The sequence below is a fragment of the Aegilops tauschii genome, chromosome 7 (genome assembly GCF_002575655.3).
Source record: "Aegilops tauschii subsp. strangulata cultivar AL8/78 chromosome 7, Aet v6.0, whole genome shotgun sequence".
NCBI lineage: Eukaryota > Viridiplantae > Streptophyta > Magnoliopsida > Poales > Poaceae > Aegilops > Aegilops tauschii.
Window position 1 is genome coordinate 352,605,570 of NC_053041.3, and position 26,848 is coordinate 352,632,417.

The following is a 26,848-nucleotide window of genomic DNA, read 5'->3' on the forward strand; positions in this document are numbered from 1 at the left end:
CGCCGAGGTCCATAATGGATAGGGGGCATGGTAGTCGATCGTGGCCTATTCGCCTCTTCCCGTGGCGTCGGAGAGAGGTTTGCAGAGGTGGTTCTCCATTGGTGACGGTGGACCTACCTCCCAGTGCACGGCCCGTCTGGCGCATGGGAGAGCCCCTAGTCCCCATGCATGTTTCCTTAACGGGTGGTGACTTCATATCTCCGGGCCTTCCGGGACGACCATGCTCTCTGTGGGGTTACCCGGAGCGCATGGCGTTCGCATCGGCAGGCATGTCGGGTGCTTCAGGCGTCAGTGGTGCGGAAGGTGGTGGCAACCCACGACACGTAAAGAACGGGGGCGACCGTTCCGACGAGTCGTGTTTGCCGGTGATTTCGTCGTCCCTGTCTGGACTTTCGGCAGCGCCACCATTCACGCCTGCCCTCTGGTTTCTTCTTCCTAGCCTGGGAACGGTGCCATCCTGATCCTGGGGAGGCGCCGAATCCCAGCCAGGCCTTCCCTCTGCCTTCTCATCTCTTCATGTAGTTTCGAAGAAGGAGAGGAAAAAGTGAAGGCATCGCGGGAATTTTATCTCTTTTTTTTAATCTTAAATCTATAGGCACTTGCCAAATTTTAGTTCAAATAATGTAATTTCTTGTATCCATGTTTGTGTCCTATAAGGTCTCTACTTGCTTGATCAGCATATTAATGAAAAAGATAAACCTTGTTGGGGACTCGTGCATGTATATGTCCATGCAGAGGTGGGATGCCTCTATATTTTTAAGTAAACGAGTTTCCCCCAGCAGGCTATCCTGCCGGTACCCTCTGTTTTGTTGCTGGGGAGTTAGGCCTACCGGAGACAAATCGTGAAGAGGGACCAGACCCCCACCAGTCCTTTTCCATCAAAGGCCACTACGACCACCCTGACCAAAGCAACGTTCGAGTCGAAGGGTGGGAGAACCTAAGTTTCAATGGGTAGCAGAGTTTTCTCATGCACAAGTTTTTACTTACAGAACACGTGTGGATAAAAGAAAGAACTTATCTGTTTGGCATGCCGAAGTCCACAGCGTAGGCTCGTCTTCTCATCTCATCTCGGGGACTGAGTCCATGGTAGTAGCCTGCAGTTTATGCAGATGAAAATGATGCCAGATGCAATCTTATCTACATGAACATGCGATGCTCATGACATGCTTATGCATGCATGCAACTTGTCGAGGGCCCCAGCGCTTCATTTATTTCTCTATTTCTCAGGGTTTGCACATGCAACTGAGGCAAGGCCTGTACAAAAGGGTGGCTGCTGGGCAGGGCCCGACAGCAACGCCTTACGGGTAGAACTTATGGACTACGCCAGGTCTGGCGACTCGCACTACCCGGTAAGGGCCTTCCCACTTTGGCGTCAACTTGTTTGTACCATTGGCGGACTGAACGCGCCTAAGGACAAGGTCGCCTTCCTCAAAACACCGGGCATGAACCATGCAGCTATGATAGCGACGCATTGCTTGCTGGTAGCGTGCAGCACGCGTAGCAGCCCGGAGGCGGTTCTCCTCAAGAAGCACAGTGTCGTCACGCCGGTGTTGTTCCTGCGATACTTCATTGTAGTCAAGCACTCGGCGTGACCCATAAATGAGTTCCGTGGGGTAACTTCTTCTGCCCCATAGACTAGGGAGAAGGGAGTCTGCCCGGTAGCTCTATTTGGTGTCCTTCTGAGGGACCAAAGAACCACTGGCCGCTCATCGATCCATCGCCTGCCGCACTTCTGCAGCTTATCAAATGTTCTTATCTTGAGTCCTCGCAACACTTCAGCGTTCGCCCTCTCATCTTGTCCATTGCTTGTGGGATGTGCAATAGAGGCAAATGAGATATTGCTTCCGAGGGCATGAACATATTGCATGAAGGCGTGACTCGTGAACTGGGTGCCATTGTCGGTGATGATCTGGGCAGGGACCCCGAAGCGGCACCAATCCTTTCAAGAACTTGAAACTGACTGAGCAGTCACCTTTCTCATGGCTTCTACTTCCGGCCACTTTATAAACTTGTCGATTGCAACGAACAAGAATTCAAAGCCACCGGTAGCTCGGGGGAAAGGGCCGAGGATATCGAGCCCCCAGACCAAAAACGACCATGACAAAGGGATTGTCTGAAGAGCTTGGGCAGGCAGATGGATATTCTTGGAATGGAACTGGCACGCTTCACACTTGGTGACTAGCTCGCCTGCATCTTGGAGGGTTGTGGGCCAATAGAATCCTTGCCAGATTGCTTTCCCAACTAAAGCCCTTGATCCAATGTGGGGGCCGCACATGCCTTTGTGTATTTCTGCCAGCAGTTCCTTTCCTTCTTCCCGGCAAATCCACTTCAAGTTCACACCGTTGGGCCTCCTTCTGTATTGTGTGTCATCGACAAACTGATACATAATGGCCCTCCGGGCTACTCTTTCCGCTTCTTCTTGCTTTTTGGGAAGTTCTCCAGTTTGGAGGAAATGGACTATGTGCCTTGCCCAAGTTGGAGCTTGAGGCTCGGCAACGAGGACTAGCGGCACCTCCTCATTCGTGGGAGCGCATTCCCGACCGCGGGGACTAGTGGCCCGACAGGAGGGTGCAGCCCGGCCATCGAAGGGGAGTTGTTTCCGGCAGGGTCCCTGCCAGGAGCCCCGGGAGGCTCTACCGGGAGAGGCTTACCGGAGTCCAATTTCCTCCTCTTTCGGGCCATTGTTTTCAGGGATACGGAGGGCTGAGTAAGGTGGAGAACAAAAGTTCATGGTTCAACAGGAAGCTTCTGCGCATCGCACTTTGACAGATGATCAGCAATGATGTTTCCGCATGGGGTACGTGCTCCGTTTGCAATCCGTCAAAGCGCTCCTACAGTCTTCTCACTTCCTCGATGTATGACTCCATCAATGGACTTTGGTACCTTGTTGACTTGTCTCACCACGAGTTGTGAATCTCCTCGAATGATCAACTTCTTGATTCCCAATTATGTGGCAATCCTGAGCCCGGCAAGGAGCTCTTCATACTCTGTTGTATTGCTGGTCGCCTCCACCCGGGGAAAATGCATCTGGACGACGTACCTCAGGTGCTCTCCAGTGGGAGCAATGAGAAGCACGCTAGCCCCTGCACCTTGTAGGGAGAAGGCACCATCGAAATACATGATCCATTCTCGGGGCGCTTCCTTGCCAGGGATAATTGTTTCCAGTACTTCTTCATTGGGGGTTGGCGTCCATTCTGCAATAAACTCTGCCAATGCCCTGCTTTGAATCGTTGATATGCTTTCAAACTTTAGGCCAGAGCTGGATAACTCCAATGCCCACTCCACTATTCTGCCGGTATACTCAGGGTTTCGGAGTATCCTTTGCAACGGAAAGCGGGTGACAACCGTGATCTCATGGGCTTGGAAGTAGTGGCGCAGTTTCCTTGAGGCCATGACAAAGCCAAAAATCAATTTTTGGACGCCAGAATACCTGGATCTAGCCCCTTGTAATAGCTAGCTGACGAATTATACTGGGCGCTGCACCACCTTCTTCCTTGCCGTGTCCTTGGGGTTGCCTCCGCTGCCGTGCTCCTCTTTGTCCTGATCCACACCTGGCCTTGCCGGGTGGTTCTCTCTCTCTCTTCCCCGAACGGGACACTTGCTGAGGTTGCTGTCTCCTCCACTTCCCGCTGTGCCACTAATGCTGCACTAACCACTTGATTAGTCGCTGCCAGATATAGCAGCAACGATTCTTGTGGTTTGGGTGTAACCAAAGTGGGCACAGAAGACAAGTAGGTCTTCAAATCTTGCAGTGTTGCGTCTGCTTCTGGGGTCCATTTCATGGGTCCTGCCTTCTTCAAAATTTTGAAGAACGGTAAGGCGCGCTCGGCAAACTTGGAGATGAATCTGCTAAGCGCGGCAATGCATCCTGACAAACGCCTCACATCTTTAACTGTCTTGGGTGCCTGAATATGATCGGTAGCCTTGATGTTATCGAGGTTGGCCTCTATCCCGCGGTGGGATACAAAGAAACCAAGTAGCTTGCTGGAGGGAACACAAAACACGCACTTCTTCGGGTTCAACTTCAAGTTGAACTTGTGTAGATTAGCAAACGTCTCTTATAAATCCTGGATGAGAGTTGATCTGTCCTTGGTCTTGACCACAATATCATCCGTATAAGCTTAAATGTTCCTGTGAAACTGCGGTTCAAAACCAATCTGAACTGCTCTTACAAAGGTGGAACCGGCACTCTTCAACCCGAAAGGCATGCACACAACGCAGTATGTGCCACATGGGGTGATGAATGAGGTCTTCTCTTCGTCTTCCTTTGACATAAAGATCTGATGGTATCCAAAGTATGCATCCAGAAAAGAGAGCAAATCACACCCAGAAGTGGAATCCACAATCTGGTCGATACCCGACAAGCGGAATGGGTCCTTCGAGCATGCCTTGTTCTGATCCGTGAAATCTATGCAAAGCCTCCATTTCCCATTAGCCTTGCGCACAACCGCTGGGTTTGCTAACCATGTTGGATGTAATACTCCTCTGACCAAACCAGCTGCCTCAAGTTTCTTGATTTCCTCGGCAATGAACTCCTGCCGCTCCAAGGCCTGCTTCCGAACCTTCTACTTGACGTGTCGGGCATGTGGGCAGACAACAAGGTGGTGCTCGATTACCTCCCTGGGAACACCGGGGATATCAGATAGTTTCCAGGCAAACACATCGATTTTCGCCCGCAAGAAGGCCACGAGCGTGCTTTCCTATTTGTCATCAAGGGTGGCACTGATAGTGAAAGTACCATCAGCGCCAGCCAGCCCTACCGGGACCTGCTTCACATGGGGTGCAGCAGCCTTGGACTTCTGGCTGTTGGAACTCTCTGGCACGTCATCAACAGGTGTGGCACACTCCAAAGAGGTACTCTTCCTGGATTCCTTGTCGGCGTCCCTGCTACCTTCTTCTTTCCTTTGCTTTCCTTGGCGGGAACTGTGGCTTCAGTGGCCTCTGCTGCGACTGCGTCCCGATACATCTTATCCACGCAAATAATTGCACTTGTCTGATGGAATGGAAATGACGCCCATCGGCCCTGGCATCTTCAAGGTATTCTAGGCATAGTGGGATGCGTCCATGAATTTGGCCAAGGCTGGGCGCCCAAGGATTCCTTTGTACGGCAGGGGGAGGTTGGCCACATCAAACACAACCTCCTCAGAACGGTAGTTCAACTCTCCTCTGAACGCCACGAGCAATGTGATCTTTCCCTTAGGATAACTCCTGACGGGGATGACTCGTTGAGGCATGCCTGTAACCTTGAGCTCTTCCTCTGCTATCTATAGTCTACTGATGACTTTTTGGGAAATCAGATTCAACCCAACCCTACCGTCAACCAACATCTTTGTCACCTTGAGGTTGTGGATTGTTGGTGAGACCAACAACGACAAACACCCTACCGCGGTGGTGCGGTCGGGGTGGTCCTCTTCGTCAAAGATGATGGGCGTGCGTGACCATGTGAGCGGCTTCTGTAAATCTGCCTTTGGCTCCATGGCATTGACCTCATGTGCCCACTGTTTAAGTTGATGGTAAGAGGAGTGAGAAGATGCGCCCCCGTCAATGCAGAGGGCGTCAGTGGCCTTCTGGAATTCCTGCTCGCTGGTTTCCTCTTCATCCCCTCCATCACTTTCATCATCGCAATCCTCCTTCCCTCGGCCCCTGGCGGGTTTTCCTTGGTTCCGAGGAGCCTTGCCGGGCCGATTTACTTCACTGCCTCGGCCCTTCCCGCCAGCGCCATTCTGACCATTTTCCTTATCACACTTCTCATACTCAGCCCTCTGCTTCTTGACGAGTTGTTCAACTTGGTGGCAGTCCTGGAGATCGTCGCCCTTGGTCCGATGGATCTTGCAGTACGGCCCCTCACCTTTCCTAGCCTTCTCGGCAGCCGCAACCTCCCGGCAATCAGTGTAGGTGGCGACTTCCTTGCCGGGGGCTTGGGTATTAGCCTTCTTGCCGGTACTAGGTGTGCCTGATCCCTCAACGGTCATCACTTTGCTATCCTTGTGCTTCTTGTTGCGCTTCTTGTTCTTCTTCTTCTGACTGGTGGTCTCGTTGTCATCCTCTGAGTCAATGTCAACACAATCTTCTTCTCCAGGGAGTTTCCTCCCTTCCTCTACCCGAGCACACTTGTCCACCAAGGTTTAAAGCTCCTTCACAGTCTTGGGCAACCGAATGTTCATCTTGGAACGTATCATGCGGTTGCGCACGTTGGATTATAAGGTAGCTATCACAGCTGTCGGGTGGATGTCAGGAATATTTCTGTGGACTCGGCTGAACCTCTGCATGTACTTCCGCAGAGTCTCTCCTTCTTTCTGCAGCCGCACGTGAAGGTGCCAACGAACTCATGGCATAGGTTAGCCCAGGTCGAGATGGAGTTCTCCGGCAAGTGCATCAGCCAAGACCTCACATTTGGCTTGAGTGCCAAAGGGAAGTAGTTGGTGAACACCCTCTCATCTCTTCCCCCGGCAGCTTGAACAGCGATGGTGTCGTGGAATTGTCACGGCAGATGTCCTCGAGCTAGGACTTAGTCGTGGAGCCATGGCAGCTAGGAAGCTTGAAGGGGTTAAACGGGACAAGGAACACGAGGGTTATACTGGTTCGGCCCCTTACGGTGAAGGTAAAAGCCTACGTCCAGTTGAGGTGGTATTGATTAGGGTTTCGATGACCAGGGAGCTTGATTGCTATGCCTGGCTCTCGATGAGATCTTTCTTGTCCTGAACCGCCGCCGGGTCGTCCCTTTATATAGAGAGGTTGACGCCCAGCGGCTCTCAGAGTCCCGGCCGGCTCATAAGAGTGTCTGGCTCGGACTCTCAACTATTCTTGTCTTACACTACAAGTTCTACCATAATGGCGGTTGTAACTACGGGCCTTAAGCCATCTCCGGGTCTTAAGCCCATCTTTGGCCCGCCGTCTTCGAGCTTGGCGCCGGGCTTCGCGGGATGACCACTAGGAGTAACCCGGCCCCTCCTGGCGGGTGACTCCAAGGGTTATATCCTCAACATTAGGCCCCAGATTGATTTGAACCGGTTCATGTCAATCTTCAATTCCTTTGAGAGAGAGAAATCTTCCGGCTTATGGTCGCGTGAAAGCTATAACCCGCCGTGACGTCATCTTCTGGATTTCTAGTAACCCGCCATGACATCATCTTCCATTAAGTCCATTTTTTACTCCACCATATCCGCAACGGATCTTATCTTTAATTGCCGTCCTGAAAATCGAGGCATTTTTATGGTGAGATAACCGCGTCGTGGCCTCCTCGTTTCTCGCGCCCACTTATGAGCCTCACCTTATAAATAGCCCGGCCCGATGAGCCTCCAGCCACTCGTCTTCCTCCTCTCGCCACTGTTCTCCCGCTCGAGCTCCATCGCCGCCGCCGCCGCGGGTCTTCCTGTCTTCACCGACTCAGGCCGCTGCATCAACCTGTCGTGACCAGATAAACGGCGGCGACCTCCGCAACTCTCCAGTACCTGTAAGCCCTTGTTACTCCGTAGAATAGATCCGCGTTAGGGTTCTTGCTGTTCTTCCCGTGTTCGTCGCCGTTCATCGCGAGCTCTTGGTAGATTTCATTATTACCACCCTTTCTTGATCTGTAGACTGTATAGGACTATTGCGGTAGTTGTTTCACACCCGTTTCCAATGTATATAGATCCCTTTTCCCTGCATAAAGGCTCTGTTTGAACCTATGAACTTCTTCTGCGTCTGTTTTAGGTCTAGAAACTTTCCTCTTTATTCAACCGTTTGATCCAAAATATTTACTGCGATCTGTGAAACTTGTTTTCACCAGATTTAGTCAAAAATTGCCTCTGCTGAGCTATGGCGGCTTATGTTTCCGGCTCAAAGAAGCCATGCGCCGTAAATTTTTCCGGCTCATGTATGATAAAGCCGTAGACAATTTTGAATTACTCACGATACTTGCAACGGCTTAGATAACCCAATGCACTTAACCATATGTCATTAGGCCCCTCTCATAAGCCGCCATCTGAGTATTTAAACTGTAAACATCTGCCGGCTTATAATTGAACCGCACATTTTCCTTTTGTCATAGGCTTCATCTTTCACAATGCCTCCCAAAGCTCCCAAAGCACCCATTACGTGCAACTGGATGAGGTCCAACGTCACCAACGACACCTTAGCTGAATTCGTAAAGACGGGTTACCTGCCCAAGAAGGATGTCATGTCTTACCGTGCCCCTGACCCATCAGAGGAGAGACCGCAACCAAGGGAAGGTGAGGTAGTGATTTTTGCTGATCACATGAGCCGGGGCTTCGCACCGCCCGGCTCAAAATTCTTTAGAGACGTGCTGAGTTTCTTTGATCTGCGGCCACAAGACATAGGACCCAACTCTGTGTCCAATATATGCAACTTCCAAGTGTTCTGCGAAGTCTACCTTGGAGAAGAGCCCAGCCTTCTGCTCTTTAGAGAGCTATTCTATTTGAACCGCCAGAATGAGTGCACCAACGGACCGAGCCTGGAACTTGGTGGAATCTCCATTCAACGCCGGAGAGACTGCCTCTTTCCTTACGCTGAGCCGCCCAGCCATCCAAAGGACTGGAACCAGACGTGGCTTTACTGCCAGGACACGTCTCCGGCTGACGAGAGCCCTCTGCCCGGCTTTCGTGCCGTGCGTCTGGAACCAAACCACCCTCTGCCCGATAAACTATCTCAGGCAGAGCGTCAACCTCTGATCCCCACCATCAACAAGATCAAGGCTCTCCTTGGCAACGGCCTCAACGACATTGATCTGGTACGGGTTTGGATCTCCTGGTGGGTGATCCCCTTGAGCCGCCGCCCCGGCTTAATGTGTGATTACACAGGCCGGAAAGATGACCCCCTGCGACATAGCCGCAACGATCTTCCTGAAGACGTTGTTGAAGATATGACCAAGGCCCTCTTGAATGAGAGCTTGGCAGACTGCGGGAGGACCGGCTTAAGCCCCTTCTGCAAGACCAACCCGGCCCCAGCGGTAAGCCGCTGATCTGAACATCATATTTTCTCCTTTAGATAGTTTTCATCTGAACCTTAAGAAATCTTCATTGTATTTTTCAGGCTGATGATAAATTCTGGAAGGTCAAGTATGACCATGAGGCGGCCAAGAAGGCCCGGAAGGCTAAGAAAGCCGCCAGGAGAGCCGCTCCCCGCAAGAAGGGAAGCAGGCCTACTGCCTCAGAGCTGCTTCAACTAAGTGACAGCTCCGAGTCAGAGGTAACCCCTGAACCTGTAAGCTCTTGTTGCATTTCTTGTTTATTCCTGTCCGCCTTATTGATACTGATCATCAGCAGGATGACACCGGAGCAAGTAACCCGGTGACTGAAGAGGTAATGACACTTTCCTCCGACTCGGAGCCCTTGCCAAGGCTGAAAGTCCGAAGAGTAACCCGGAAAGTAAGATTTTCACATCCTTTAGCTTATCAAGATCCTCAATTTCTTTTGAAGCAACAGATTCATGAGAGCCGGCGGCACACCCGGACCAACAAGGATGCTGACCTCTCCTCCGGTTTACCTGAGGTGTCAAGGAAGCGCCGGACCGAGGTTATCTCCAACTTATATCCTTTTCATCCTTTGGCGGGTGTTATACGTCAACCGCTCAATTCTTCTGATTCGAATTATCAGGAAACTTCACCCTCCTCTGGCGACTCTATGCAATCGAACCTGCCGGCTTTCAAGACCGTACCCGGGTAATGATGATCATCTCTTGTTGTGCTTATCTTTACTCATACTTTTGTACTAACCTTGTGTCCTTTCAGTGCTCAAGTAAAGCTCAGTAAAAGAGCAAAGAAGAATAAGCCGGTCGAAGAGCCGGTCTTGCCTGAGCCGGAGGTTTCAGCTCAAGAGCCGCCAGCTGCCTCTGCTCCTAAAGCCACCACTCCAACTGATGAGCCAGCCATGGAGACTTCCACCAACCCGGATATCTCCAGCCCGGCTCAGCCGGCCGATGACCCGGACGTGGTAATCACCCGGACGGAGTTTGTCGTGCCGGGGAGACCCACTGCGCTGGCTAAGTGCTCTGCGAAGGAAGAATTGCTAGAGCGCCACCGGGCCAAGCTGGACATCACCAACTACGCCAACCTAAGCATTGGAGAGATCATCTCCGGCTATGTCAATCAAGTGCACAGCAGCCGGGACTTGGAGATTGACATGGTGAAGCAGATACAGCAGAAGTCTGAGGTACCACTCTATTGCTTACTGCATAATCATCTTTACCATACTAGCCCCCAAGTCTATGACTTATGATAGAATATGTTGTAGACTTAATTTCCGGCTTACTTCCATGAACCGGTAATTTGTAGATAGAAACTTTCGACATGCATTAGCCCCCAAGTGCCAAGTGTCTTTGCTTGGAAAGTGCTTGGGACTTTAAAGTTGCATAATAATTGTTCATACTATAACCCGGAAATTGTGCAGGCTGCTTGCAAGAAATTCGAGGCTGACATCTCGGAGCTTAAGAACCGCCTGAAGACTCAGGAAACTGAGACCCGGAAGGCCAACGCCAAATTTGAATCCAGCATTGCTGCTCAAGAGAAGCTGAAGAAGAAGTTTGAAGCTGAGAAGAAGACTTGGGCCGAAGAGAAGGCTGCTCTGGTAAGCCGGGCCGAACAGGCGGAGAAGGCTCTGACGGAGAGAACCGCCGAACTCTTCGGCCTAAAACGCCATGTGTCACAAATGGTCGCCGCAATCTTCGGTAAGTCCTTCTGCAGGCTTTGAAAAAGTTTACAGTCTTTATGTCTCATAACTCCCATCATTGAGAACGGCTTATCTTACTTTGTTAAACAGGTCCCAGAAGCGCCAACCTCAATCAGAATGTGCTGACCAAGCTGAAGGCCGTGTACACCCTGGTGGAGCAACTCTCACCGGGTCACAGCGCGCTTTGGCTGTGGTGGCCCTATCCAATGAGGTTCTGACTCACCTGGCGGAAGTACTTCGCCGGCTTGCCGTTCTTCCTCAGCGTGTCCAAGAGCTGCGACGAGCCTCTGCAAGAGCCGGAGCCATAGCTGCTCTGAGCCGGGCCAAGGCTTTCCTTCCAGAGCTAGACCCGGCTGACATTGCAGTTGGTTACCCCAGCTTGAAGGAAGACGGCACCCCCTTTGACCAAAAGGACTTTGCTGCCTGCGTGAAGATCGTGCGCCCGGTGGCCACCCTGATTGGGAATGACACCGATCTGACCAAGTATCAGCCGGGCTACGATGCAGAGAATCAGAGGATCCCCACTCCGCGTTATTAAGCCATCAGCTTAGTCCCGCCGACTCGTAAGCACACCTTTGCCCCGGAAATTGACCCGGCCGGGTTAATTGACGTGGAAGCTCAATTTGAAGCTTTGAGCAGCATTGTCTGGAAATCGTCAACCTTCCAGGTCTTGGGAACAGCCGGAGGAGCGGAGAGGGATGAGCTGGAAGCTTCGACCCGGCAAGCATCTTGACTCTTTAGGCGGCTTGTTAAACAATGCTTCACCCTTTTGGACTCGGGGAGTCTTGTAATAGAATAGGACCAACATTTTAACTTTGTCGTGCCATCGTGCACGTGTTGAATGCTTAAGTCCATTGAAGTTGCGTCCTTATATTCTTCCGGGTCATAATTGATCATTCATTTTCCTTAAGCTCAAATAGCTGTCTTTAACTATCCTGCACAGAAAAACAAATCACAAGTCTCTAGGCGGCTTACCGCACTGAGAATCATAGTCTCATATATATAACCCGGAATATGAATCTAAGTCATGAAAGACTGGTCCTCAATTATGTCCTTGATATAACCATAATAACACACTAACAGGCCTTCAAGTACACTTCCGGTTTATATAACCCAGATAATAAGGTTGGTATCTCAACTCCGGCTTACCAGTCTTGACAATGTTGATTGTGCGCGACTAGCAATGTGAATCAAAATTAAGCCGGCGGAATTAGAACCGCCGTTGTACACTGTTGATACAACCAAAAGAACTTGTTGTAAATCAGAAAATCAAAACTTAGGGGCTTCCGGTTCGAATACGACCAGAGACCCGTCCCAAAGGGGTTAACTAAGATTCGAGCGCGATCATATAGCCCCCAGTGGGTTTGGCGATGCCGATCAAGAGGGTACCGACAGCTATGTTCTCTTTGGTTCGAATACGACCCATGTTTGAACAGGAAGCCCCCAAATGACCTTAAGAGTTGTTTAACGACGCTGATTCAAATACGATCCACGTCGGTTCGCAAAGGGGGTTGAGCTATGATTCAAATATGATCAAAGAAAACTCCCCAATGAGCTCGACACTTTGCTAATCAAATGGGTATCGACAACTATGTTCTCTTTGGTTCGAATACGACCTATGTTTGAACAGGAAGCCCCCAAGTGATTATATTGCGTACGGCTAGATTCGAATACGATCATAAGCCGGATCCACCTCCAAGTTACCATGTGATCTTGTAATGGAAACAACACTTTTACCTTTGGAGGAGAAAAAAGGACAGAGGTCCTGCTTTATTGCTTATCATAATATATACATGGCTCATAGAAATATGTACATTATGAGAGCCGGTGGCTCAAGTGTAATAAGGCCGAAGCTGAGCTATGTTCCACGGCCGACGGGTCTCTTCCTCCGACTTACGTGAATCTTTATGCTCTCGAACGTCAATAAGGTAGTATGACCCGTTGTGCAAGTTCTTGCTGACCACAAAGGGCCCTTCCCAAGGCGGGGATAACTTGTGCGCATCTGTTTGATCTTGGATGAGCCGGAGCACCAGATCACCTTCCTGGAAGACCCGGGACATAACCCGGCGACTGTGATAACAGTGCAGGTCTTGTTGGTAAATCACTGAGCGAGCTGCTGCCACATCACGCTGTTCGTCCAACAAGTCAAGAGCATCTTGGCGCGCCTGTTCATTATCCGCCTCAACATAAGCCGCCACTCGAGGCGAGTCATGACGGATGTCACTGGGGAGGACTGCTTCCGCTCCATAAACCATGAAGAAAGGCGTGTAACCCGTAGACCTGTTAGGAGTAGTATTGATGCTCCAAAACACGGAGGGTAACTCCTCCACCCAACAACCCGGTGTCCATTGCAAAGGGACCAAAAGCCGGGGCTTGATGCCTTTCAGAATCTCCTGATTAGCTCTCTCAGCTTGACCATTGGATTGAGGGTGAGCCACTGATGAAACATCAAGTCGAATATGCTCTCGTTGACAAAACTCCTCCATGGCGCCTTTGGACAGATTGGTACCATTGTCAGTTATAATGCTGTGTGGAAAGCCAAAGCGAAAGATCACCTTTTTCATGAACTGAACCGCCGTGGCTGCGTCACACTTGCTAACTGGCTCTGCTTCCACCCACTTTGTGAATTTGTCAACTGCCACTAAGAGGTGGGTCTTCTTGTCCTTAGACCTTTTAAAAGGCCCAACCATATCGAGCCCCCAGACCGCAAATGGCCAAGTGATTGGTATCATCCGCAGCTCTTGAGCCGGCACATGAGCCCGTTGTGAGAACCTCTGGCAACCGTCACATTTGCTGACCAAATCCTCTGCATCAGCATGAGCCGTCAGCCAATAAAAGCCATGACAGAAAGCTTTGGCCACAAGGGATTTTGAGCCGGCGTGATGGCCACAATCCCCTTCATGAATCTCACGCAAGATTTCTTGACCTTCCTCAGGGGAGTCACAACGCTGAAACGCTCCCGTGACACTGCAGCGATGCAGTTCACCATTGATAACAACCATTGACTTAGACCGCCGGGTTATTTGTCTGGCCAAAGTTTCATCCTCAGGCAAATCTCCCCGGGTCATGTAAGCCAGATAGGGCACTGTCCAGTCCGGAATGATGTGGAGAGCCGCCACCAATTGTGCCTCCGGGTCAGGGACAACCAAGTCTTCCTCTGTAGGCAACTTAACAGAAGGGTTATGCAAGACGTCCAGGAAAGTATTGGGTGGCACTGGTTTTCGCTGCGAAACCCAGCCGGCTTAAAGCAGCAGCCGCCTCGTTCTTCCTGCGATCGATGTGCTCTACCTGGTAACCCTGAAAGTGTCCAGCAATGGCATCAACTTCACGGCGATAAGCCGCCATGAGAGGGTCCTTGGAATCCCACTTGCCTGATACTTGTTGAGCCACTAAGTCTGAGTCGCCGAAGCACCTTACCCGGCTAAGGCTCATCTCCTTAGCCATCCGAAGACCATGGAGCAATGCCTCGTACTCAGCCGCATTGTTAGTGCAAGGAAACATCAACCGTAGCACATAATGGAACTTGTCACCTTTAGGGGAAGCCAATACAACTCCAGCCCCCGAGCCCTCCAATTGCCTGGATCCATCGAAGTGAATAGTCCAACATGTATTATCTGGCTTTTCTTTGGGCACTTGTAGCTCTGTCCAATCGTTGATGAAATCCACCAAGGCTTGAGATTTAACAGCAGTGTGTGGTACGTACTTCAAACCATGCGGCCCGAGCTCTATAGCCCACTTAGCCACTCTTCCCGTGGCTTATCTGTTTTGGATGATATCTCCAAGGGGAGTAGAACTGACCACAGTGATAGGGTGACCCTGGAAATAATGCTTAAGCTTCCGGCTTGCCATGAATACACCATAAACAAGCTTCTGCCAATGAGGATACCGCTGTTTGGACTCGATGAGCACTTCGCTGACGTAGTAAACCGGCCGCTGAACCGGATGCTCCTTACCCTCTTCCTTGTGCTCCACCACCACATCCACACTGACGGCCCGTGTGTTAGCAGCTACATACAGTAATAAAGGCTCCTTGTCAACCGGAGCAGCAAGGACTGGGGGCTCTGCCAGCTGTCTCTTGAAATCCTCAAAAGCAGTATTAGCAGCATCATTCCAGACAAAGTCATCAGTTTTCTTCATCAACTGGTACAATGGCATGGCCTTCTCTCAGAGTCCCGGCCGGCTCATAAGAGTGTCCGGCTCGGACTCTCAACTATTCTTGTCTTACACTACAAGTTCTACCATAATGGCGGTTGTAACTACGGGCCTTAAGCCATCTCCGGGTCTTAAGCCCATCTTTGGCCCGCCGTCTTCGAGCTTGGCGCCGGGCTTCACGGGATGACCACTAGGAGTAACCCGGCCCCTCCTGGCGGGTAACTCCAAGGGTTATATCCTCAACAGATGGTGTAGATGCTCAAGAACTCTGCCGGGTTCAGTCTCCCATCATACTTCTCGGATATCTCTTGCTTGAACGTGCAAGCGGATGGCCAATGGACTTGCCGCAGCTCACGGGTGAAGGCACCATCTCCGAGCGTGGGCTCGTCAACGTCGGGGCCATCGCACCCGTCGGACTGGCGGTGGTTGTCGTGGCGCCGCTCGACGACGACGCGCACACCTTCCCTACGAATGTTCTCTAGGGCCCGCCATTGGCCTTGACACGCTCGAGGGTTGGAAGAGGCCATCGAGACGTCATCGGGTTCTTGGCTTTGTGGCTCCCGTGTTGGTTGCCGCGGTGGGGATTGCACCATGGGGGTCGCCCCTTCCGTACGGCCAACAGCACGAGCCGTCGTCGTTGCCTAGGGAGGCCGTGGCGGGCCAGCTCGCTGTGATCCTCCCACCTCGGCGAAACCAATGAGGCTTTGGATGGTTGCTCGCTACTCATCCATCTGATCAGCTGCCGGCAGAAATCTCAACAGAAGTTGGGCCCGCGCCATGGCCTCAAAGGCAGTGCTTGGCATAGGTGATGACAATGTAGATCGTAGTGTCGCTCGGCTCATGATGGCGCCAGTGGCGACTGCGCCGTGCCCTCGTTGTTGCGAACCAACCACTTGGATGGCGTGGTGACGAGGTGGAGGCGCTTGAGGGCCAACGGCTCCGTTGGGCACAGTAGCTGGGTCAGCCTATTCCGGGGGTGGTGCGTGCCCTGCGGTCGCGCTCGCAGCGAGGGCGGCCGGAGGGTTGCGATTCGCCCTAGAACGAGTGCCACCACTACAGTTGTGTCCTTCGGCTAGGAGAAGGGGTGCAGACGGAATAATCTCTCCATCCGTACCTCATGGAGCATGGCTGCTGGGATGTTGCTCATGCTGTCCTTCCTCGGTGCCTGCTGCTCCTGCTTCGGCCGTGAGGGAGGTGGTGACAACGCCGCCTGCGGCAACCACGTCCCCCGCAGCGTCCACATCCTTACACGCCCTCGCATTCCACGCAACGTCGGCAGTCGCGGGCGGTGGAGCCTTCGAGGTGGATGGGTGATTTGCAGCTCCGGGCTTCTTCTTGGGCGCCATCGTTGATGATGTCGCCGATGACGAAAATGGCTATGAAGATGGCACCCTTCTGACGCTCTTAGGTTTGCGCAAGTGAATCCCCCCTTCCCTTCCGCGCCAAAGATGTGGTGGGAAACCACGACCATCTATGGGGCCATGAGCCCCTTTTGGTTCGGCGGGGGATGGGCACGTTGCACAAAGAGCGGAGAAGCATCACACAGCACGACCGAGATCACATGGGCAGTTATACCTAGGTCCGGGCCGCCGCGAGGCGTAAAACCCTACTCCTACTTTGGTGGATTGATGGTGGATAATGGTGGTGAACGCATCACACTTGCCCGGCAGGATTGCTTCGGGACGAGATTGGGTATGCTCGTACGAACATGGGAGGGTCTGAATCCTTTCTATGGTTGCCATGGGCCTCCTTTTATAGATCAAGGGGTCACCACAGTGGCAAATCAGTCTTTACATACTGATTAGACAGCAAACAGTGCTATCATACCTAACTATGCACTTTGCTTCCCTTGTCGGGCTGTTTTGCCAGCTTCGCGCCTGCTCGCTTGACACGTCACATGACGGGTGTCATATGGAGGTGTTTGATATAGGAAATGGCTGCCATGTGGCAAGAAGCACTGATCTTAGTCACTTTGGGGCTTGACACCGCACTGATCGTGACTTGCGTCGCTTGTGAGGTGGAGCAGTGGAGTGGCTTGCCTCCGTAAGCCCTGGCAGGCCTGCCGGGACGATCTGGAAGCTTGCTTCCGGGGCAAACCCTATCCTTGCCAGGCTTGCCTCCCGGCAAGGGAGGTTCTTCCTTTAGTGATATCTTGCTTCTCTAGCTCATCTTGATCTTCTTGATCTATACTTGGATCCTTCAAAGAATTTATCCCTCGTGCTTGGTTTCATCTTGGCCGGCTGATTGCTGGATCAGTCGGAGCACGAGGTCGCCCTCGCGGAAAGCAAGGAGCTTGATGTTCTTGCTGTGGTAGCGGCGCAGGATCTGCTGGTAGGTGGCGGACCGGCTGAGTGCTAGCAGCTGGGCCTCTTCGAGCAGATCGACGTTGTCTTCGCATGCCTCCTTTGCTTTTGCTCCATGTACAGGGTGACGCGAGACGAGTCGAACTCAATATCTGTTGGGATGATGGCCTCGGCCCCGTACACGAGGAAGAAAGGTGTGAAGCCGGTTGATCGATTTGGCGTGGTCCGGAGACACAAAAGGATGTCCGGCAGCTCCTCGATCCAGCAGCTGGCCGAGCGCTCCAGTGGATCGACTAGCCGTGGCTTGGTGCCAGATAGAATGAGGCCGTTTGCCCGCTCCAGCTGGCTGTTTGACTGTGGGTGAGCAACCGACGTGAGGTCCAGTCAGATGCCCCATGCTGCGCAGAAACGAGCCAAGGCGCCTTTGGCGAAGTTCGTGCCGTTGTCGGTGATGATGCTGTGCGGGATGCCGTATCGAACGGTGATGTCCTTGACGAATGTGACGGCCGTGAGGACGATTCCGGCTCCCAAAGTGGTGCGCATCTTGGAGCTGTTGAAGTGCATCCGCCAATGCGTGGTATCCGGCGCTGACGACAGGTACTGGGTCTCGGCCCAGTCGACAAGGAAGTCGGCCAGCGCTTGGGACTTGATGGTGGTATGGGGTTGATAGAGGATGGTGTGGGGAGCCAGGACGATGGCCCACTTGGCAACCCGCCCCGAGGCATCTCGGTTGCCAATGATCTCGGCAAGTGGGGCGGTCTAGACGACAGTGATGGAGTGCCACTGGATGTACTACTTCAGCTTCTTGGCGACAAAGTACATGTCGTAGCACATCTTCTGGTAGTGGGGGTAGTTCTGCTTGGAGGCAGACAGCACCTCGCTCAACTAATAGACTGGCCTCTGGACCGGCTGCGCCCTACCGGCTTCTGGGCGTTCGACATCAATCACCATGCTGACGACCCGATTGGTGGTGGCGATGTAGAGGAGCATTGGTTCTTTGGCAGTCGGGGCGGCCAGAATAGGCGGCGTGGACGAATCTGCTTGAGCTGGAGGACCGCCTCATCCGCCTGGTCAGTCCACTTGAAGCACTTGGTCTTCTTCATCAATTGGTACAAAGGGAGGGCCTTCTCGCCCAGTCGGCTGATGAACCGGCTGAGAGACGCCAGGCGCCAGGTGAACTTCTGGACGTCCCGCAGCTTGGTCGGTTTCTTCATCCACTCAATGGCCTTGATCTTCATGGGCTTGCACTCTATCCCGTGCTCAGAGACAGGAAGACAAGGAGCTGGCCAGTTGGCACTCTGAAAACACACTTCTCCGGGTTGAACTTGATATGAAAATGGTGCAAGTTGGCGAAGGTCTCCTTGAGATCCTCCAAAAGGGTGTCGCGCTTCTCCATCTTCACCACTATGTTGTCCATGTAGACATGGGCATTCCTGCCGAGTTGTGGCAGGAGGCACTTCTGCATGCAGCGTTGGAAGGTGGCGTCGGCATTCCTCAAGCCGAACGTCATGGTGATGTAGCAGAACGCGCCGAAAGGGGTGATGAAGGTGGTCTTCAGTTGATCGGCCGGGTCCAGCTTGATCTGGTGGTAGCCGGAACAGGCATCCAAAAAGGATAGCAGCTCGCAGCCGGCTGTGGAGTCGATCACTTGATCAATGAGGGGCAAGGCAAACGGATCATTGTGGTAGGCCTTATTCACGCTCGTGTAGTCAATACACATGCCCCACTTATTGTTTTTCTTCAAGACGAGGAGTGGGTTGGCAAGCCAGTCCGGGTAGAATACTTCCATGATGAAGCCGGCTGCCAGAAGCCGGGCGATCTCTTCACCAACGCTCCTTCTCTTCTTTTCTGATAGGCGGTGGAGGGGTTGCTTGGCCGTCTTAGCATCCGACCGTATATCCAACTTGTGCTCGGTGAACTTCCTCGGATCACCCGACATGTCCTTGGGGGACCATGCAAAGATATCCCGAATCTCACGGAGGAAGTCGACGAGCTCGCTTTCCTATTTGCTATCGAGGTTGGACCCCATGACAGCGTACTGCTCCGGGTGCGCCGTGTCCAAGACGATCTTCTTGGTTTCCTTAGCCAGCTAGAAGGAGCCCTCGCCTTCCGCTATCTTGGGGTTAGTCAGCATGGCTGGCTACTCGCTGGCCATGGCCATAGCCCGGTCAAGGAGGCTCTTCTCTTCAGCGATGATGAGGGACTTGGCCAACCAGGAGCCTGCTGCCGTGCACTCGAGTGACTTCTTATAGTTGCTGGCAATGCTGATGATGCCCTTGGGACCCAGCATCTTCTACTTCAGGTACGCATAGTGCGGAACCATCATGAATTTGGCTATCGCTGGCCGGCCCAAGAGCGCGTGGTAGGGGCTGTCCAAGTCGACCACCTCGAACCAGATAGGTTCACAGCAAAAGTTTGTCTTGTAGCCGAACAGGACATCGATCTTGATCTTGCTGATTGGGGAGCAGGAAAGCCCAGGGACGATGCCATGAAACACGGTCCAACTGGGCTAGAGTTGCTTCTCCTTGATGCCTAGCATTTCCATCGTACCGCGGTAGAGGATGTCGATGCTGCTGCCGCCGTCTAACAGGACTCGGGAGAAGCGGCACGTTCGCCTCTCGGTTGAGAAGGTGGGGTCTAGCACCATGGCATAAGCACCCAACGAAGGCATTACGGCCGGATGGTGATCTTCGCTCGAGGCGATGGGCCTCTCAGCCCAGTGCAAGAATTGGGGGACCTCCGGAATAACAGCATTCACCTCGTGATGCTGCTGACGCCGACTGTGCTTGTCGTCGGCTTCACTTGTGAAGATGACGTAGGTGGCGTTCTCGTTGGGGACTTCATCTTGGAGCATGCCCATAGGGCGGGCCGGCTGCTGAGGAGCCGGAGTCGCCGTGCCGACTGGAGGAGGCAGCAAGCCCTCACCCTTAGTGATTCGGGTGAGCCAGCTGCACTGCATGGTTGTATGGTTGGACGGCTTCACACCGCTGTGGAACTTGCAAGGAGCGTCGAGGGCCTGCTCAAAGGAGAAAGCCGGCTGCCAGGCACCCTTGCTGCCCCGCGGATTCTTGGGGCCGGGTTGACCTGCCGGCTGTTGGTCCTCGACGGTCACCACCTGCCGGCTGTTGCAAGCCAGCTGCTGGGCGTTGCGCTTGTTGTCGTTCGGCTGCTGACGTCGGTTGGAGTCACCAGCCGGCGCCGGAGAAGCCGGCGGGATCACCTTCCCAGACACATCGATCCAGACCTCCATCTTCATGGAAGAGTTGGCCATGGCGTACTTGTCCGCCACAACCAGGAGCTCGTCCAAGGTAGCCGGCTCGTCGCACAGAAGCTTGTGTTTGAGCAGGGTGCCCTCTCTGCAACCGTAGGTGAAGTACTCGATGTCCTGCACCTCGTGCACCCCCTCGCAGGAGTTACACAACTCGGCCCAGCGCATCAGGTAGTCATGAGTGGACTCGTTCGGGCCCTGAACGGACATGGAGAGCTGGCGAGGCTTGGGGGGCCACTTGTAGGTGATGTTGAAGTTGCGCACAAAGACTTCGCTGAAGTCCAGCCAACTGTTGATGCTGTTGGCCTTGAGGCTGTTCAGCCATGTCCGGACCATGCCAAGCAAGATGAGCGGGACATACCTCACGGCAACGCGCTTGTTGCCGTTTGATATGCTGACTGATGTGGCATAGTCGGTCAACCAATCTTCCGGCTTCATGGTGCCATTGTACTTGGGAGTGTCACGACGAAGCGAGAACCCTTTGGGGAAGGGCTCGTCGCTGACGCGAGGGCAGAAGCAGGCTGGGCCGACTATATCCTCATCCTCCATTGCCAGGGACCGAGCCAACTAGTCGATCCAGCGACGAGCGTCATTCTCGCCGACTGCTTTACGGGGGCCTAGCCGCCCCCCCAAAGTCGGGTGGTCAACCGGCGCCGGAGAAGCCGGCCACTCCCTGCGGGGGAGAGGCGGACGTTCATCCTGATGGTGCTGGCCCTCCGCTCGAAGGAATATGCCGGCTGTCCACAACCGTCTCGTGAGAGTGTCGGCTACGGCTAGCCATCGGCTCCGGATTCCTGGCCGTAGGCGCCGCCACTAGGGGACACGGAGGTCGCTCCATTCTCGCGGCGGAGTGGAAGGTTTCCTTCCGGGAGGTCGGCCTGCTGGCCGGACGCCACCACGCGGTTGCACGCGTCTTGCTGCGTGTTCGCAGCATGGAGGAGCTCCTGGAGACGCTCAAGCTGGCTGTGCCGCTCGTCGCCCTCCAGGGTCTTGAGTTGTTCAACCGCCGCCTGGGCGGCACGCAGGTTCTGCACTGGGGTGTCATAAATCAGACATCTAACTCCCAGCACATTAGCGATTGCCACACCGCGTTGCCGGATGGTGCCAGCTCGGCTGGGCTAGCCTACAGCCGGCGTGCCGCCTGCTATGCGGTCAATCTCGCGCTGGTTAGCCTCAGCGTGGCGCTTCATGGCCGCCATCTTGGTGGAACTATCGAGGAGCTTGACGTGGATTTCTACTAGTGCCGCCGGGTCGACGTTGGGGCCAACGTGTCACGCCCAATATGCGATCCTATCTGAGAGGAACTCAAAGGTCCCACCAAGGATAGAGCCGCATATTGAAGACGCTTTGCAAGGTGCATATCATTACATCGTACCATTACATAATAGTTGGGGATACATACAAAGACAGACAATGCCACATGAATACATCAAACATCATACATGAGAACAACATCCGACTACGGGTGAAACACAAACAAAAACTCAAACGACATCCATCCTGCTAGCCCAGGCTGCTGACCCGGAACCTATCCCCTGTTCGAAGAAGAAGTAGAAGAAGAACTCCAAAACAAGTAAACATCGCTCTCACGTCATGATCATGGCATTACCTGTACCTGCAACTGTTGTTGTAGTAATCTGTGAGCCACGAGAACTCAGCAATCCCATTACCACGATATGGAATGGATAAATGGTGAGGTTGCAGCAAGCGACAAAGCATTGTATGGTGGCTAACTTACGAATACAAGAGTAAGATGAGAAACTACACAAACGGTCGCAAACTAGTGATGATCAAGAAGTGATCCTAAACTACTTACGTTCAAACATAACCCCACCGTGTTCTCTTCTCGACCATACTCGAAAAGAGACGATCACGGTTACGCACGCGGTTGGTGTATTTTAGTTGAGTTTAGTTCGAGTCCACTACAATCAGATATTAACAAATTCTCATCTGCCACATAAATGCGGGCACGGTTCTCAAAAGTTTAAACCCTGCAGGGGTGTCCCAACTTAGCCCATGACAAGCTCACAATCTGCGGAGACAATTCTCCATCGCGGGACATCCGATCAAACTCGGGATCCCGGTGCACAAGACATTTCGACAATGGTAAAACAAAACCAGCAAGTCCTCCCGACATGCCGACACACTGATAGTAGCCGCGCGTATCTTGTCTCAGGCCACGATCGGATGGGACAAGCTACGAGTAAAACCTATCCTCGAGTTTCCCCGTGGTGGCCCCGCAGGCTGCCGAGTTTGGATCAACACTCATGAGGAGCACTGGCCCGAGTTGTTGATTAAGAGTCCTCGGGTGCTAGTCGGTCCCTATGCAAGTGTTAGTTGTTATTAGGCAAATGGTAAAACCAATGTTGGGCCTTGCTGCAAGAGTTTTATTCAAAGCGAATTGTCAAGAGGGGCCCATAAACCCTGATCGTGTTAGGGACGCAAAATCAAGGAACATAACATCGGTATGATGGAAACTAGGGCGACAAGAGTGGAACAAAACACCACGCAAAAGGCCGAGCCTTCCACCCTTTACCAAGTATATAGATGCATTAATTAAATAAGAGATATTGTGATATGCCAAGATATCCATGATATACATGTCCCAAGATGGAACAACCTGCAATTGCACCTGCAACTAGCAACACTATAAGAGGGGCTGCGTAGAGCGTTAACATGGCCAAACAACGGTTTTCTAGGACGGTGAAAAAGGTTAGAGGCTAGCAAGGCAATTTGGGAGGCTTAATAAACAAGTGGTAGGTAGCACGACATAGCGATAGCATCAAGATAACTAGCAAAGCGAAGATAGTAGTGAGATCCAAGGTGACGGTCATCTTGCCTGAAATCCCGCTAGGAAGAAGATCGAATCCATGAAGAAGACGAACGGGCGTAGTCGAACGAATCCTCACGATCGCAACGAAATAGGAACTATCGAGAAGAAGCACACCCGGAAAGAAGCAAACAACATGGTAAACACACAACACATAAACAAGCCAAGGTGCTCAACCAAGTATGATGCATTACAAAGCTATATTATGGTACTCATGGCAAGAGGTGATGCATACAAGAGCAACACATGAAGCAAGTTTAAATCAGGCCGGAATCATCATATAACAATTCCGGAAAGACCCCATATGCAAATTTCGAAATTGGTACTGATCTGAATAAACCATTAAGTTAAAGTTGTTAAACAGTAAGTTAAGATGCACCATGATGATCTACACGTTTTTCTAGTCAAGTTACAAGTAAAGTTCATTTAATTCGGAGCTACGACCTAGAAGATATGAGCATCACAAGTTAAACATGGCATTGATGCAATGGCAAGCAAAACACAATGACAAACACTCCAAAACATGGATGCAACATGGCATGATGAAACTACATGCAAAACCAAGCAAGTTTCATATAGGACATGATCAAAACGGAGCAACGGCTCAACACATACACCCGAAACAAGTTTCAAACACAAACTATCCCAAACAGCAACTAGGCATCTTACACGCAACATAACAACATGATACAAGAACAAGATAGGCACAAGCATGATGTGCACTTGAAGAACAGCTCACATGCTTTAATTATCATCAAGGTTCAGGTTCATAGGCAGCAATATTAATCCAACATGACAAAGAAAAAAGGCAACTTTATAACACAAATTATGACTTAGTGAAAAACAGGGCATACATGTGAGCAGGAATAACATGTTGACATGTCGGAAGCATGAAACAAGCATGCTACATTGCAACATCATGGCAAACAAAAGCATGGCATTAAATTAAATGTTAAACATGGCAAAACATGATTACTAAGCATTTCCATGTAACCTCTAGATCAAAGGCATTCATCAAGACAAGAATGCAAGTTATAACAGATTCCCAGACTTTGTGAAACATAGTAAGGCTGAAACCAGATTCATGATGCATACATTGAGACAATAGAATTATATGATACATGAAAAATTTATGGCGTAAAAGGGCATTTCGAACATATACATGTCAAGCACTACAAAACATGATAACTGAGCTACTGCCAAATACCACCAGAACATGTTTAAAACATCATGGCAATATTACAAATAATAGCAGATTCCCAGACTTAGTGAAATTTACTGGACATAGCAGAAACAACATTAAGTAGGCATGTTTGCAAGTTTGTTAAGCTTAACACACAACATATCATGGCATGCAAATACAACCACCAGTAAGGGCATGTACAACGGCATCTAGTCAACCATCTGGAACGCATGCCATGCAGGATTTTCTTCTAAGTGGAGGAGAGAGTTGAAAGAAAGAGAATAAGGGTGTCTGTAAATCGACAGACGGTCGATAGCTCACAAAATTCGCTCCTTACGGATAGCCTGTTGTCGTTGTACGTGTAGGCGTCGCTAATTTCCTATCTGCCCTGCCGAACCGTCATTCCCATGTTCCATGATTATACACAAGATTTATTTTTTTGTTCCTCTTTTTGTGGGAGTTACAGACGGAAAATGGGTTGTCTGTTGTACAGGGAGTCTGTTCTGCTGTCTACACATGATTGCTACATACGGGGTTATCTAAACTAATGTACATGCCCTAAGAAGCCATGTTTGTGCAACTTTCATGTCAACAAAATGGTCATAGGATGCATACAACACTAGCTATTCGCACGGCAAAAAAGAACTTACTATTAACAGGCTGACAGCAACATTATTTAGCAATTTGTGAGCATGGTAACAACAAGCTACATTAGGCTATAATTACAAAAAAGGCAATGGATGGATAGAGCATAACATGTAAAACAAAACCTGCAGAATGAAAATCTACAAAATATGCATGGATTCACTAGTAGCAACAAGTTAACATGGCAACATAATATGACAGATGCAGACTTAGCAGAAATCGCCAAGTCACTGAAATCAGCAACAGCAAGTACCCCACTTTGCAAGCTTGTGCTAGTCACCACAGGGAATATAAAAATACATGGATTGCACCACAGAGAAGATGGCATGATTATTCTCCTAAAACATGCTGGCATGATGCTCAAAAGAAGATCACACAAAATGCTATGAAAAAGACAAATAGGCAAGTGACAACAATCTTCAGCAGGTTATAACATTTAGCACTTTTGCAACGCGGATTAAGGCATCAATAAGGACAGTAACATGCATGAAAACTACACCATCATGTAGACCTTTTAAAGATGAACATTTTGAAATAATATACACATAAATCAAAGCCACATGCACAAAGTTATGGCATGACAAAGATGCACACATAATATAGCAGATCTGGGGACTTGGCAGAAAAATTTCAACCTCGGGGAAAGTGGATGACGCGGTGCGGGATGAAGGGGATCTGGGGTAGCGTTTGGTTCAACGGATAAGGAGGAACCAGGAAGGGGCCATCCCGGCGGCGGTTGGCAGAGGAGGCCGACGCCATGGCGGGGTGGCCGTGCGCCGTAGAGGACGAGGGTCGGCGGGTCGCCGCGGCCGGCCAGATCTGGCCGCGAGGGTACCGGATCCACCGGTTCCCGGGGCCGGCGAGGCTTGCAGGGTGGTGGCTGTAGGGTCGAGGGCGAGGCGACGGAAGGCGGCGGCGCCCGGCGAGGTCGAAGGCGGGGCGGCGGGGATGCGGTCGGACTACGTGCTCCGACGAGGCCAATGGGGCTCCGGCGGCGCGGGGCACCCAGGGCGGGGAGCGGTGTGAGCGGGAGGCGAGCGCTGCGGGGCGTGAGGCGCGGGCGGCTCAGGCCCAGATGGGCTCAGGCGGGCGCAACGCGGGCCTGTGCGGGCCACGGCGGATGGGGGCACTGGAGGGGGCATGTGGCGCGCGCTAGGTGAGTGGAGCGGCGGCTGGCGGCGGGGCTAGCCTGTGGGGAGGCGCTAAGTGGTGGCGGAGGAGCGGCTGGGCGTGGATTTCGAGGTGGCGGTGGCTGATCTGAGGGAGAGGCTAGAGGTAGGTGGAGGGCGGTAGGCTGCCTGATTTGGAAGGGGAAGGTGTCTATTTATAGCAGGGGTAGCTAGGGATTAGGGTTTGGAGGGATTTCGGGGTTTCTGGACCCTCCGATCACAATCCGACGGTTCGGGTTGGAGGGGAGGTTTTGGTGGGCTGGTTGTGGGCTGTGTAGAAGGGTTGGGCTGAGAGGAGAGAAGAAGAGTGCAGCCCGGCGACTGTTTCGGAGACCGAAACGTCCGACGAATAGACCGGGTATAGTGCCGCTATAGTTATCCGTTGGGGCATCAAACGGACTCTGAATGCGACGAAATTTGGCAGGCGGCCTACCTACAACACAACAACACCGCACGCCAACTTTCATCCCATTTTGAGAACATTTTTATGCCACTTATAAAATAATATTCGGATGTGCCGCGGGCGCATACGAGTGTGTCTGGGCTCAGAATGGACAAGGAAGAGAACTGGGAGACCCGAACGAATGCAAGTTTTGAAAACATGCAGATGAAATGCAGATGATGACATGGAAAA

General features: G+C 51.9%; 1 long non-coding RNA gene across 2 annotated transcripts; it reads right to left on the minus strand.

Moving 5' to 3' along the window:
* Positions 1–21,751: 21,751 nt before the first annotated feature.
* On the minus strand, positions 21,752–26,315 carry LOC141026567 (uncharacterized). Of its 2 annotated transcripts, XR_012188852.1 has the most exons (3): positions 25,681–26,315; positions 23,227–23,315; positions 21,752–22,008 (listed from the first exon to the last, which is right to left on the minus strand). It is a non-coding gene; the product is annotated as an uncharacterized lncRNA (long non-coding RNA). The 2 variants fall into 2 exon arrangements; XR_012188851.1 differs by having other exon boundaries at positions 23,227–26,315.
* Between the last annotated feature and the right edge of the window lie 533 nt (positions 26,316–26,848).